This window comes from Rhinatrema bivittatum, chromosome 16 (assembly GCF_901001135.1).
Source record: "Rhinatrema bivittatum chromosome 16, aRhiBiv1.1, whole genome shotgun sequence".
Lineage (NCBI taxonomy): Eukaryota > Metazoa > Chordata > Amphibia > Gymnophiona > Rhinatrematidae > Rhinatrema > Rhinatrema bivittatum.
In genome coordinates this window covers 26190524-26202878 of record NC_042630.1, presented here as the reverse complement: position 1 = coordinate 26202878, position 12355 = coordinate 26190524, and the positions used below count along the sequence as shown (strand labels likewise).

General features: G+C 48.3%; 1 protein-coding gene across 1 annotated transcript in view; it reads left to right on the top strand.

Annotated features, from left to right (window-relative positions):
- Positions 1-12355, top strand: part of S100A1 (S100 calcium binding protein A1) — a 291017-nt gene that overhangs the window by 51319 nt on the left and 227343 nt on the right. The gene's annotated exons all lie outside the window — the stretch shown is intronic.

The window sequence follows — 12355 nt, the reverse complement described above, 5'->3', positions numbered from 1 at the left end:
TGCCGAGGAAGCGACAAGCAGCCGGCGGCGAAAGCGCTTCCAGCAGTCCCGCCGGCGAAGGTGCATGAACGCACGTCCAATTTGGGCGCTCAAGCAGCGAAGGCGCATGAGCTCACGCCGTGACCTCGGAGGTCCATCCGGGCGCTCAGGTCACGGCGTGCGCTCATGCGCCTTCGCTGCTTGAGCTCCCAGATTGGACGTGCGTTCATGCACCTTCGCCAGCTGGGCTGCTGGAAGGCCGCTTTCACCGCCAGCTGCCCCGGGAGGCAGGGGAGCCGCGGTGGGAGCCTCGGGAGGAGGGGAGAGAGGACTGGGGTTGCTGGAAGCATGCAGTAAGTTTACTTTTGTTACAATTTCTATTTGCTTTAATAACGTGTCGAGTCAATTTTCGCCCTGTGCCTTGCTTCGGGAGGGGGGAAAGAGGACTGGCAATCCCCGATGCCCGAGCGTAGGAGAACCAGGCCACACCATGTTACTTGCTTGCTCCAACCCACCCACTTATTTGACCGGAGCCTGCCTATTGCTGTCACATCCCTCTAACGCCAGGGTCAGGGTAGGCGGTAAATTAGCGGGTTAAAGACGCAGCAAAACAGTTGGTTAAAAAGGCGATAATAGGGCCGCACATTACTGTATGGGAGGGAATAGCTAATCCAATCGTTTACATATCATATACATGCCACGGGCGGAAAGGGATACGCGTCGATTTAAAGAAGCGGTAAAGATCGGTAAAAATGGATAGTGAATCCCGGGTTAGACTTACGCGGCCAAATTGTGGGTAGAAAGCGGGTTAGAAACAGGGTAACAGCGGACCGCGCTTTTACTGTATCGGCCTGTGTATCGGGTGGGACTAACCAATAGGCTCATGTTGATGAGCGTGGGCCCTCATTTGCATACTGAATCGCGCACCCAGGAGAGTGGCCTGGGCGCGCGTTGGGAGAGCGGGCACTCGCCTCGAAGCGCCGGCTCTCCCGCGCAATTTACTGAATCAGCCTGTAAGAAAACTGAAAATCAAGGGAAAGTGGAGAGAAATAATGAGAGATATGAAGAAAAAAAAAAAAGAAATTCAAAGGAATTTTCCACGCGCTATTACCCCTTACTGTATAATAGCGCGTCAAAAACGCGCATCCAAAAACGGGGGCTAACAGTGCGCTTGGCCTGTACGTTTTGTGGATGTATATCATGTTTCTTTTATTTTTGTTTCTCGTCTTCATTGTTTCTCTGACAGAGTTTATTTGCTTTGTTAAAAAAAAATTTAGGCAGTGCTGTTTGTAACTGATATGCTCAAATACTTTACACTTCCAGCCAGTTGGCAGTCCATTTGTGAATTGAAGTGGTGTGTGTGTGTGTGTATGAGGTAGTTGTCTGAGAGGTATATTATTTTTTTTAGTATATCTTCATGATTTTATTTGTACTGTATGTTTTAGTCTTCACTTTTTAAGCTTCTTTACATAAACTAAATTATGTATGTCATGAATTACATATCACTTATGGCAAATTTTCAAAGGCCTATGCAGTAAACCCCCAGTAAACGCACAAGTGCCAGGCCCTGAGAAAGGTATGGGTGGGGAGGAGTGGGGATGGGGCACCGGCCGGGACAGAGGCCATTAGCCGCATTTCCGGGAAGTGAGCGCTGGCAGCCGGCCAGTGGCGTGTAACTTGCTTCTGCTCTAGAGGAGCAGTAAGTAGAGAAATAACAACATTTAGGGTAGATAGGTAGGGGTTGGGTTGGAGAGGGGAAAGGGGAAGAGGGGTAGGAAGTTCCCTCCCAGTCCGTTCCTTAATTGGACTGGGAGGGAACTGGGGGAGGCCCGATTGCGTCGCTGTACGTAATTAGCACAAATCCGCGCCCCCCCCCGCGCATGCCATCCGCACATGCCTGCGCGGCCATCAGATTTTATAACATGTACATACCGGCGCGTGCATGTTATAAAATGGGCGTGTCCATGTGTGCATGCTGGGAACCACACGCACACACTCCTTTTGAAATCAACCCCTATGTGCCTCGCTGCATAAGCGATTAATATATTTTAATAAAGATAAAGAGTTCACAAGTCTGAAAACTAATTACACTTATAGACTAAGAAAAGTTAAAGTAATAGATAAAAAAAACAGAGGGAGGCCAATAGCGCAAGAGTTCGGAGGTCTGAAAACTTATTACATCTGTAGACCATAAAGAAGCTTAACAAAACCAGAGAATGGGAGGCAGTGATTGGGGTGGGAGAGATGGAGGGGAGCTGGTGTTGGTTTGGTCATGGGAATTTATGTGCTCATCTATCCAGAGAGGAAGAATCTCAGCAGGACAGACCGGCTGGGTGCCACCATTTCTCCTGAGTCTCTATGTTACTGTACTGTTGATCAAACCTGGCTATAAACTGCATTACCTGGGGCCAGCAGGTACAGGAGAGAGGTTACAGTGGCTCTGCAGAAACCAGATCTCCTCCTGGCCCAGATTCAATAATGAATTTCATTTAGTCAGGCTCATCCTGTCCAAACTCTTTAGTAATAGCACTCAGCCTCTTTGTGTGCTTTGTAGAAATATTATCGCTGACGTACTATCTGGAACGTTGGCCCCTGCTTTCCACCTTCTGCAGCATTTAAAATCACCAAAAGGACCAGATTCAAAGGATACGCCCCTCCCCTGGCCCTGTCAATCATTTGACCTATGGTTTGCCTAGGAGATGAGGGAGGGAAGTGCCATCTCATCTCTCACCTCAGGCTGCAGATTACTGCCCCTGGACCTTAGAGTTGCCCAGCACGACAATTCTTTTTTTTTCTTACGTTTCATCTGACCACACTACCCAAGGTGCAATCTCACTGGTGACCTCTCAAGGGCAATATTACCTCCTTTTCTTGCTGGTGATACTTCTAGTAATGCCCCCAAGCATACTGTGAGCTCTCCCTGCTGCTCTGTTATATTGATTGCCAAACTTCAGGTCATCTGAGATGCTTACTCCTGGAACTCTTGCCTGTTTCAGTTTCCAGTTCTTGAACTTCTATCTGATAACTGACTGATGGATTTTTACATCCCAAATTCATTATTTTATACCTTTTCACACTGAAGCTCATTCGCCAAGCCTTTGTCCACTGTTCCAGTTTTTCTCAGAGGACAAGCAGGATGGTAGTCCTCACATATGGGTGACATCATCAGGATGGAACCCAATCACGGAAAACTTTTGTCAAAGTTTCTAGAACTTGACTGGCACCTACTGGGCATGCCAGCATAGCAACAACCCTGCATCCAGCAGGGGTCCCCCTTCAGTCTTCTTTTTTCCACGCAGCAGTAGCCACGTGGGTTAAGGAGCTCTTCAGATATTCCTGATAGGAATTTTCCTCATGGAACTTCTTCAAGAAAATTTCAAAATTTTTACCCCACAGGGGTCCCCCTATCTATAACTTTACTCTGCGGTTGAACGGTAAGTTTTTTACCTGCTTGCGGTTGATTCCCATTGAGTTTTTCCCTCGTGGCCTACCGGCCATCGACCACACCGCGGCTAAATTTTGTCGAGACCATGGCATCGGGTTTCCGTCGGTGCCCCGACTGCACTCGAACAATATCCTTCACTGACCCTCATTCGGTCTGCATGATGTGTTTGGGGTCCGACCATGATGTCCTAACTTGCACCAAATGTGCCCAAATGACACCAAAAGGTCGCAAGGCTCGGCTGGAGAAGTTGGAACTTCTCTTTCGGTCTAAAACCCCGACTCCATCGATAGCTTCAACGTCGTCCTAACCAGTGCCGTCTACTTCACGCCAGCACTGTGAAATCGCTGCTGCCTGACCAGCTTCGACGACTCCGCGGTTGTCGACTCCTTCTGTCTCTCCGCAGGAAAAAGACAGAGGAGAGCACCGTGAAAAACGTCGACACCGCCATCGAAAAGCTCAGGCCACCGATACAGGCAAGCTCTTGGCATCGATGTCATCTGAGTCACCAACAAAGAAATCCTGCAGAAAAGACCCCGTCCTCTTCTATGTCTGGGTCACCGAGGCCTTCCCCACCTGGACAGGTGCCGGGAGCCGCGACTCCACTGTCACCGGTGGACCCTCTGGCTACGCCAGTACTGCCTCCTACTCCGTAACCAGGGCTCCACGCTCCAGGTTTCCACAAGGAATTGGATCGGATGATCCAAGAGGTCATCGGAAAAGCACTCCAGGGGTTCAGACCTCCATCGATACTGATGCCGGTTCCTGTGCTGGTCACTGACCCAATACCCATGGCTCTTGCACCACTACTGGCCAGAATGGATGCTTTAATCGGTGCCTTTCACCGGTGGATCCAAGGGAACCGGTGGCCCCTGATTCCTTCCACACCGATACCCTTATCGTCAGATGAAGAAGAAACACTGATCTCCATTCCGCCTTCCAGAGTGCTGCCACTGACGCATCCATTGATGTCACCGATTCCATCGATGCCTCCGTCAATGCCTACGATGCCTCCATCAATGCCATTGCCTTCGGTGCCACCTATGATTCCTTCGATGCCTTCAGTGCCACCTCCAATACCATCGATACCCTCGGTGCCTAGGCCTGGACCTTCAGGATTAGCACCATTTCTCCCATTTGATGATCCCATGGGAGCTGGTGACGAGCCTTATGATCCCTGGACTGATGACACTTCCCAGGACACTGATGATCTACCTTCACAGCCCTCTCCTCCTGATGAAAGAAGACATTCTCCTCCAGAGGACTTGTCTTTCATTAATTTTATAAAGGAAATGTCTGAAACAAATCCATTTCAGCTTCAGACAGAAGAGGACTCCAGGCACAAAATGCTGGAAGTACTCCAGTTCACTGATGCTCCTAAGGAAATCATGTCTATTCCAGTACATGAGATCCTTATCTATTGAAAAGAAATTGGGAGCATCCAGGTTCTGTACCACCTGTCAGTCGCAAGACAGTTGCTACTTACTTGGTTCAGTCTGCGCCTGGTTTTCAACAATCTCAGCTAGATCATCACTCAGTGGTTGTGGAGTCAGCCCAGAAAATAGCAAGACGTCCAAACCTCATTCTTCTATACTTCCAGGAAAAGAACAAAAGTCCCTGGATGCATTGGGCAGACATGTTTTTCATGGTTCAATGCTAATTTCTCGCATTGCTTCCTACCAATTGTACATGACTCGGTACAATAGGGACCTGTTCAAAAAGGTTCAAGATTTTTCTGAATCTCTACTGGAACAGTTTCAAGACCAGCTTCAAACCCTTGCTCAAAAAGGTCAAGATGCTGGCAAGCATGAGGACCGTGCTGCATACAACATCTTCGACACTGCCTCTAGAGTCTCTGCAGCAGGAATAAGTGCAAGAAGATGGGCCTGGCTCAAGTCTTCAGACCTCAGACCAGAAGTACAGGATAGGTTAGCTGACTTACCCTGGGCTGGTGATAATCTTTTCGGAGAAAAGATTCAAGAAACAGTGGCGCAGCTCAAGGACCATCATGAGACTCTCCGCCAACTCTCCTTGGTACCTTCTGATTACTCTTCCTCTTCCAAGAGATCTTGCAGAAGAGACTCCAAGCGACCTGCATACAAACCAAGTTGATATTACCCTCCGGCTTCCAGAGGTCGTCTCTCCAGGCCTTACCAAAAAGGCCAATCCAGACAACCTCGGACCCAAAAGACACAGCCAGCCCCTCAGCTGGGCCCGGCGCCAGATTTTGACTCCTTCCTGGAGAGCAGTGCCCAACCTCTGCTTCCTTCCATACCTGTAAGAGGTTGATTGTGCCACTTCACCAGCATGTGGCACACGATCATGACAGATCAGTGGGTACTAGCTGTAGTGACTCAAGGTTACCACCTCAACTTCCTCACCATTCCACCAGATTTCTCACCTCGGCTGACGTGGGGAACATCTGACCACTCTCTCCTTCTCGATCATGAAGTTTCCATCCTCCTCGAGTCCCGGGCAATAGAACCAGTACCCTTCTCCCAAGCAGGGCCAGGGATTCTATTCCTGGTAATTTCTAATCCCAAAAAGTCAGGTGGCGTTTGCCCAATACTGGACCTTCGCGCCTCTAAACAAATACCTGCAAAGAGAGAAGTTCAAGATGGTGACCTTGGGTTCTCTACTTCCCCTTCTGCAAAGGGAAGACTGGCTCTGCTCTCTAGACCTTCAGGACGCTTACACGCATATCTCAATTACTCCGTCACATCGCAGATTCCTGCGTTCCTAGTAGACCCAAAGCACTTCCAGTATTGAGTGTTGCCATTCGGCCTAGCATCTGCCCCACGAGTCTTCACCAAGTGTCTCGTCATGGTAGCAGATTATCTCAGGACTCAAAGTGTCCACGTCTACCCCTATCTCGAAGATTGGTTGATCAGGGCTCCCACTCATCAAACTGCACTGACGTCCCTACGTCTCACTTTGCATACCCTGATCTCCCTAGGGTTCCTCATAAACTATCCGAAATCCAGGCTAGTTCCATCCCAAACCCTATCGTTCATAGGGTTTGGGATGGACTTGGACACTTTAAAGCGAAAGCCTTCCTACCCCAGGATCGGGATCTCGCTCTCGCTTCTCTGGCCCATCAACTGCAGTCTCGACAACACTCAACTGCACGTCACTTTCTGATCTTACTGGGTCATATGGCCTCCTTGGTGCATGTCACTCCAATGGCTCATCTTGCCATGAGAGTAATGCAGTGGACTCTAAAATCGCAGTGGATTCAGTCTTCTCAACCAATTTCCACCATTGTCCACATCCCCAACCAGCTCCGCTTATCACTGGCTTGGTGTATAAACCAATCCAGTCTCTTCAAGGCCTTCCATTTCAGGTTGCAGAACCTCAAATAACCTCACAACAGATGCCTCTAACCTCGGCTGGGGTTGCACATGTTGCAAACCTGCAAATTCAGAGCATCTGGTCTGCAGAGGAAGCCAAACACCAGATAAATTTCTTAGAGCTTCGGGCAATCAGATATGCTCAGGGTTTTTCAGGATTACCTCACCAATAAGGTCATCCTGATTCAAACCGACAACCAGGTGGCCATGTGGTACATCAACAAGCAAGGGGCAATGAGCTCCTACCTCCTGTGTCAGGAAGCTGCACAGATATGGGCGGAGGCCCTTTCCACTCGATGTGCTTCAGGGCCACCTACTCGCCGGGGAGTGAATAATGTGTTGGCAGACAAGCTGAGTCGCACTTTTCAACCGCACGAATGGTGCCTCAACCCCACAGTAGTGGACTCAATATTCCAACGCTGAGGTTACCCTCATATAGACCTCTCTGCGTCAATCCACAACCGCAAAGTAGAAAAATTCTGCTCTCTCACTCGCAGCCAACACTTGCAGCCAAGAGATGCTTTCTTCCTCTCGTGGACCAGTGGTCTTTTTATGCATACCTCCACTCCCACTCATTTCGAAGACTCTCGTGAAGTTGCGAAAGGACAGGGGATTGATGATTCTGATAGCCCCTCACTGGCCACACCAGGTGTGGTTTCCAATACTTCAGGACCTATCAATTCGCCAGCACATTCCTCTGGGGAAGGATCCACTTCTGATCACTCAGAACGACAGATGCCTACGTCACCCCAACCTCCAGGCCCTATCTCTGACTGCCTGGATGTAGAAGGGTTAGTACTGCAACCTCTTAACCTTTCTGAGCTGGTTTCCCATGTCCTGGTAGCTTCTCGAAAGCCTTCCACAAGAAAGTCTTATGTAACAGGTTTATGGTATGGTGTACTTGCATGTCCTTCGACCCCTTCACTTGTTCCACAGCGAAGTTTCTTGACTATCTCTGGCACCTGTCAGTCAGGCCTGAAAACTTCCTCTATCAGGGTGCATGTCAGTGCGGTGGCCGCCTTCCATAAAGGTGTCGGGGATGTCTCCATATCGGTCCAACCCCTGGTAATACGCTTTTTGAGGGGCTTGTGGCACCTAAAACCTCCATTGTGCCCTCCGGTCCCTTCTTGGGACCTTAACGTGGTTTTGGGGCGGCTCATGAAACCGTCGTTTGAGCCTCTGCAATCCTGTAACCTCTGCTATCTCACCTGGAAGGTAATTTTTCTTCTGGCGATCACATCCGCTCGCAGAGTTAGTGAGTTACAGGCCTTAGTCACCTACCCATCTTACACTAAATTTCTGCATGACAGGGTAGTACTCCGCACTCACCCTAAGTTTTTGCCTAAGGTAGTATCAGAGTTTTATATTAATCAATAGAGATGTGTATCGTGTGATCGATCGTCTTAATGATCGATTTCGGCTGGGGGGGGAGGGAATCGAATCGTCGCGGTTTTGTTTTTGTAAATATTGTGTAAATCGTACATCGGGGAGGGCGGGAAAACCGGCACACTAAAACATCCCTAAAACCCACCCCGACCCTTTAAAATAAATCCCCCACCCTCCCGAACTCCCCCCAAATGTCTTAAATTACAAGTCTTGTGGGGGTCAGGAGGCCCCCCCAAGCTGGCCAAAAGTCCCTGGGGGTCCAGCGGGGGGGTCCCATTGTGATCTTCCACTCTCGGGCTACGGGTGCGTTGATAGAAAATGGCGCCGGCGCTACCTTTGCCCTGTCATATGACAATATGACAGGGCAAAGGTAGCGCCGGCGCCATTTTGGTTCCTAACCCCCGACGTCACGAGCGTAGGAGATCGCTCCCGGACCCCCGCTGGACCCCCAGGGACTTTTGGCCAGCTTGGGGGGGCCTCCTGACCCCCACAAGACTTGCCAAAAGTCCAGCGGGGGTCCGGGAACGACCTCCTGCACTCGAATCGTGTTGCCGTACGGCCGGCGCCATTTTGGATTTTATAAGATACGCGCATATCTTATAAAATCCGGCATACTTTTGTTTGCGCCTGGTGCGCGAACAAAAGTACGCGCAGGCGTACATTTATAAAATCTACCCCTTGGTGTATGAAAACCAATATAGACAATAGATTGACAAAAAAACTCTGTGTTATTAGAAAACTACTCAGTGCAAACAGCAGGTCAGAAAACTATGGGAAACCAAGACTAGAAAAGTCTCTTCCATTTTTTATTGTTAATGATGATTCACAGAAGCGGATTTTTCCTCTGAAGTTGAGGGTGGAACAGAAGCAGCCGTTGCATCACAGGGATGTTACATTTGGAATTAATTAAACAACATTGCATAGAGGCGTTTAGGATATCTATGAGCACAGCATGCAAGGCATTTGTGATAAAGTGCTTTTCTGTGCTTATTGCATATGCAGCCGTGGAGAGGCAGCAGAGCTGCAGGAGAGGTATCAGCTCTGGGTACCTTTCTGGCTTTAGCAGTGAATTGTGCAAGAGAGCCTGGGGACAGATAGGACAACTCTTGGGTTTCCCTTCCTCTCCACAACCTACATTCAACCCCTTTCAATGAGCTGTTGAGATTTATTTATTTATTTTTATTTATTTAAAAACTTTTTTATACCGGCATTCGTAGGACACATCATGTCGGTTTACAAAAAACTGAGAAGGAAAGGAAATTACAAAGAACAGGGTAGGGGGTAACTGGGTGAATATACAAGTATAAGAGAGTAAAGTTAAAAGGCAGCGATACAACTATTTGCATTCGATTCGGATTAGATATGCAAAAGAACTAATATACAATGTTACATGGCATGTGCATTTGATACATTTAGCATATGGAACTTATTTACAGTGCAACATGGCATGTGTACTTGATATACAGTAATGGTTGCGGGGTGGGGGGTGAGGGGGGGAGGGGGCAGGGGGGGTGGGGAGGGTTGAAGAGAATAAGGTAAGAGGATATAGGGTAGGGTGGGATTGGGGTGAATCAAGGAAAAATCTGTTAGGATTGGGTGGAATTAGGGTATGCTTGTTTAAAGAGCCATGTCTTGATTCCTTTTTTGAAATGGCTCAGGGACGGTTCTAAGCGGAGATTGACGGGTAGGGAGTTCCAGAGGGTGGGGCCCGCAATGGAGAAGGCTCTATTCCTAGTGGCGGTGAGGTGCCCAATTTTAAGTGAGGGGGTTTGGAGAGTACCCGCAAGGGAGTTTCTAGTGGGACGGTTAGCTTGACGGAATTGTGGCATGTCTTCAAGCCAGGGTGAATTGTTGTTGTGTAGCGTGTTGTGGAGAATGGTAAGTGTTTTATATTGGGAACGGAAGGTGATGGGGAGCCAATGGAGGTCTTGGAGTATGGGAGTGATGTGGTCAGTTTTTCTAGTGTTTGTTAAAATTCTTGCCATGGCATTTTGGAGGATTTGGAGTGGTTTCATGGTAGAGGATGGGAGTCCTAAGAGGAGGGAGTTGCAATAGTCGAGTTTGGTAAGTATGGTGGTTTGCATAACCGTGCGGAAGTCATGGGCGTGGAGAAGGGGCTTCAGTTTTTTGAGGATTTGTAGTTTGTAGAAGCCCCCTTTTAGAAGGGATTTAATGTGAGATTTGAAGCAGAGTTGATTGTCAAGGGTTACTCCTAAGTCTCTGACACTAGGCGATAGTGTGTGAGATTGCGAGGCGTTGAGGATCATTTGGTGGATTGAGTTGAGGGGTTGGTTAGCTAGGATGAGGATTTCGGTTTTCAAGGTGTTAAGTGCGAGATGGAGATTGGAGAGGAGAGAATTAATGGATGTCAAGCATGTTTCCCAGTATTGTAGGGTTTCGCTGATGGATTTTTGAATTGGAATAAGTATTTGTACGTCGTCAGCGTACAGGAAGAATTTTAGTCCAAGTTTAGAGAGGAGGTGGCAGAGAGGGAGTAAGTATATATTGAAGAGGGTGGAGGATAGAGAGGAGCCTTGGGGTACCCCTTGTGTGAGGGGAATGTGTGTGGATTCAAAATTGTCAAGCTTGACTAAGTATTTGCGGTGGTCTAGGTATGAGGAGAACCAGGATAAGGCTGTGTTTGCGATGCCTATCTCTGCTAATCGTGATAACAGGATTTGATGATTCACGGTATCGAATGCGGCTGAGATATCGAGAAGGGCGAGTAGATATGATTGGCCGTGGTCCATGCCTTTGAGAATGGTGTCCGTTAATGCGAGTAGGAGTTTTTCGGTGCTGCGGTCTTTACGAAAACCATATTGGGTGGGGTGTAGGATATTGTTTTCTTCTAGGAAATCGGAGAGTTGCGTGTTAACCACTTTCTCCATGATTTTAGATATGAAGGGCAGATTAGAGATGGGTCTGTAATTTGCAGGGTCATTGTGGTCAAGGGTAGGTTTCTTTAGTAGTGGCTTCACGATGGCGAGTTTAAGTGGGTCGGGGACTTTCCCGGAAATGATGGAGCAGTTTATGATATCTGTTATAGGTTTTGCAATGGCAGAGGGAATGGAGAGTAGGATTTTTGATGGGATGGTGTCTGCGCTATGCGTGGATGGTCGCATCTTTTTTAGTATGGATTCCACTTCCATGACAGAGGTAGTGTCAAGGGAGGTGAGGTTAGTGTTGTTGTCCATCGGTAGTGGGTCTGTGGGTGCGGGGTTAGGGGGTAGGCGTGTTAGAATTTTGGAGATTTTATTTTGGAAGTAATCGGCTAGATTCTCGCATTTCTCTATGCTGTTTAATTCTTGTGAGGAGGGAAAGGGGGACTTTGTGAGTTCCGTGACAAGACAAAATAAGGCGTTTGGGTTGAATTTATAACTGTGGATTTTTGCTGCGTAGAAGTCGCGTTTGGCGTGGATGGTTGCTTGTCGGTATGAATGCAGTGTGTGTTTGTAGGCCATTTTGTGTGTGGGTGTAGGCTGTTTACGCCAGGTACATTCTTTGGTTCTGAGGTCCTGTTTTAGTTTTCTTAGTTCAGCGGTGTACCATGGCTTTCTCACAGTACGTGTGGGGGTTATAGTTTTATGGATGATGGGGCAAAGATCATTGGCTATGTTGGATATGGACTTATTCCAAGATAGAAGAGCAGTGTCTGGGTTGGTTAAGTCGAGGTTTTCACTTACTTTGCTGAATGCTATGGAGAGTTCATCCGAGGAGCATTGTTTACGGAGGGAAATTGTTTTTTTATGTGAGCTTGCGATTGGAGTATCAGTGTTGATGGTGAGGTGTGCATTGATGAGAAAATGGTCTGACCAGGGGACGGGGGTGGTGGTGGGTGTTTGGGGTACTGTAATGCATGTGTTTACAAAGAGGAGGTCGAGGGTGTGGCCAGCTTTGTGTGTGGGCTCGGAGATTAGCTGTCTGAAGCCCAGGGCTTTGAGGGTGAGAAGTAGGGTTTCACAAGAAGGTGTGTTGGGGTGGGTGTCTACATGGAGATTGAAGTCTCCGAGAATCACTGCGGGTGTGTCTGACTTTATGTTGTCGGTGATGTATTCAATGAATGGCGATGGGTCCTGTTCAAGTGTGCCGGGAGGGGCGTAGATGAGGCAGACTTGCAGGGATTTAGATTTAAAAAGACCAATTTCAAGTTTTGGGGGGGGGGAGCTGAGATTTGCTCAGATCTGAAGTACTTGCATGC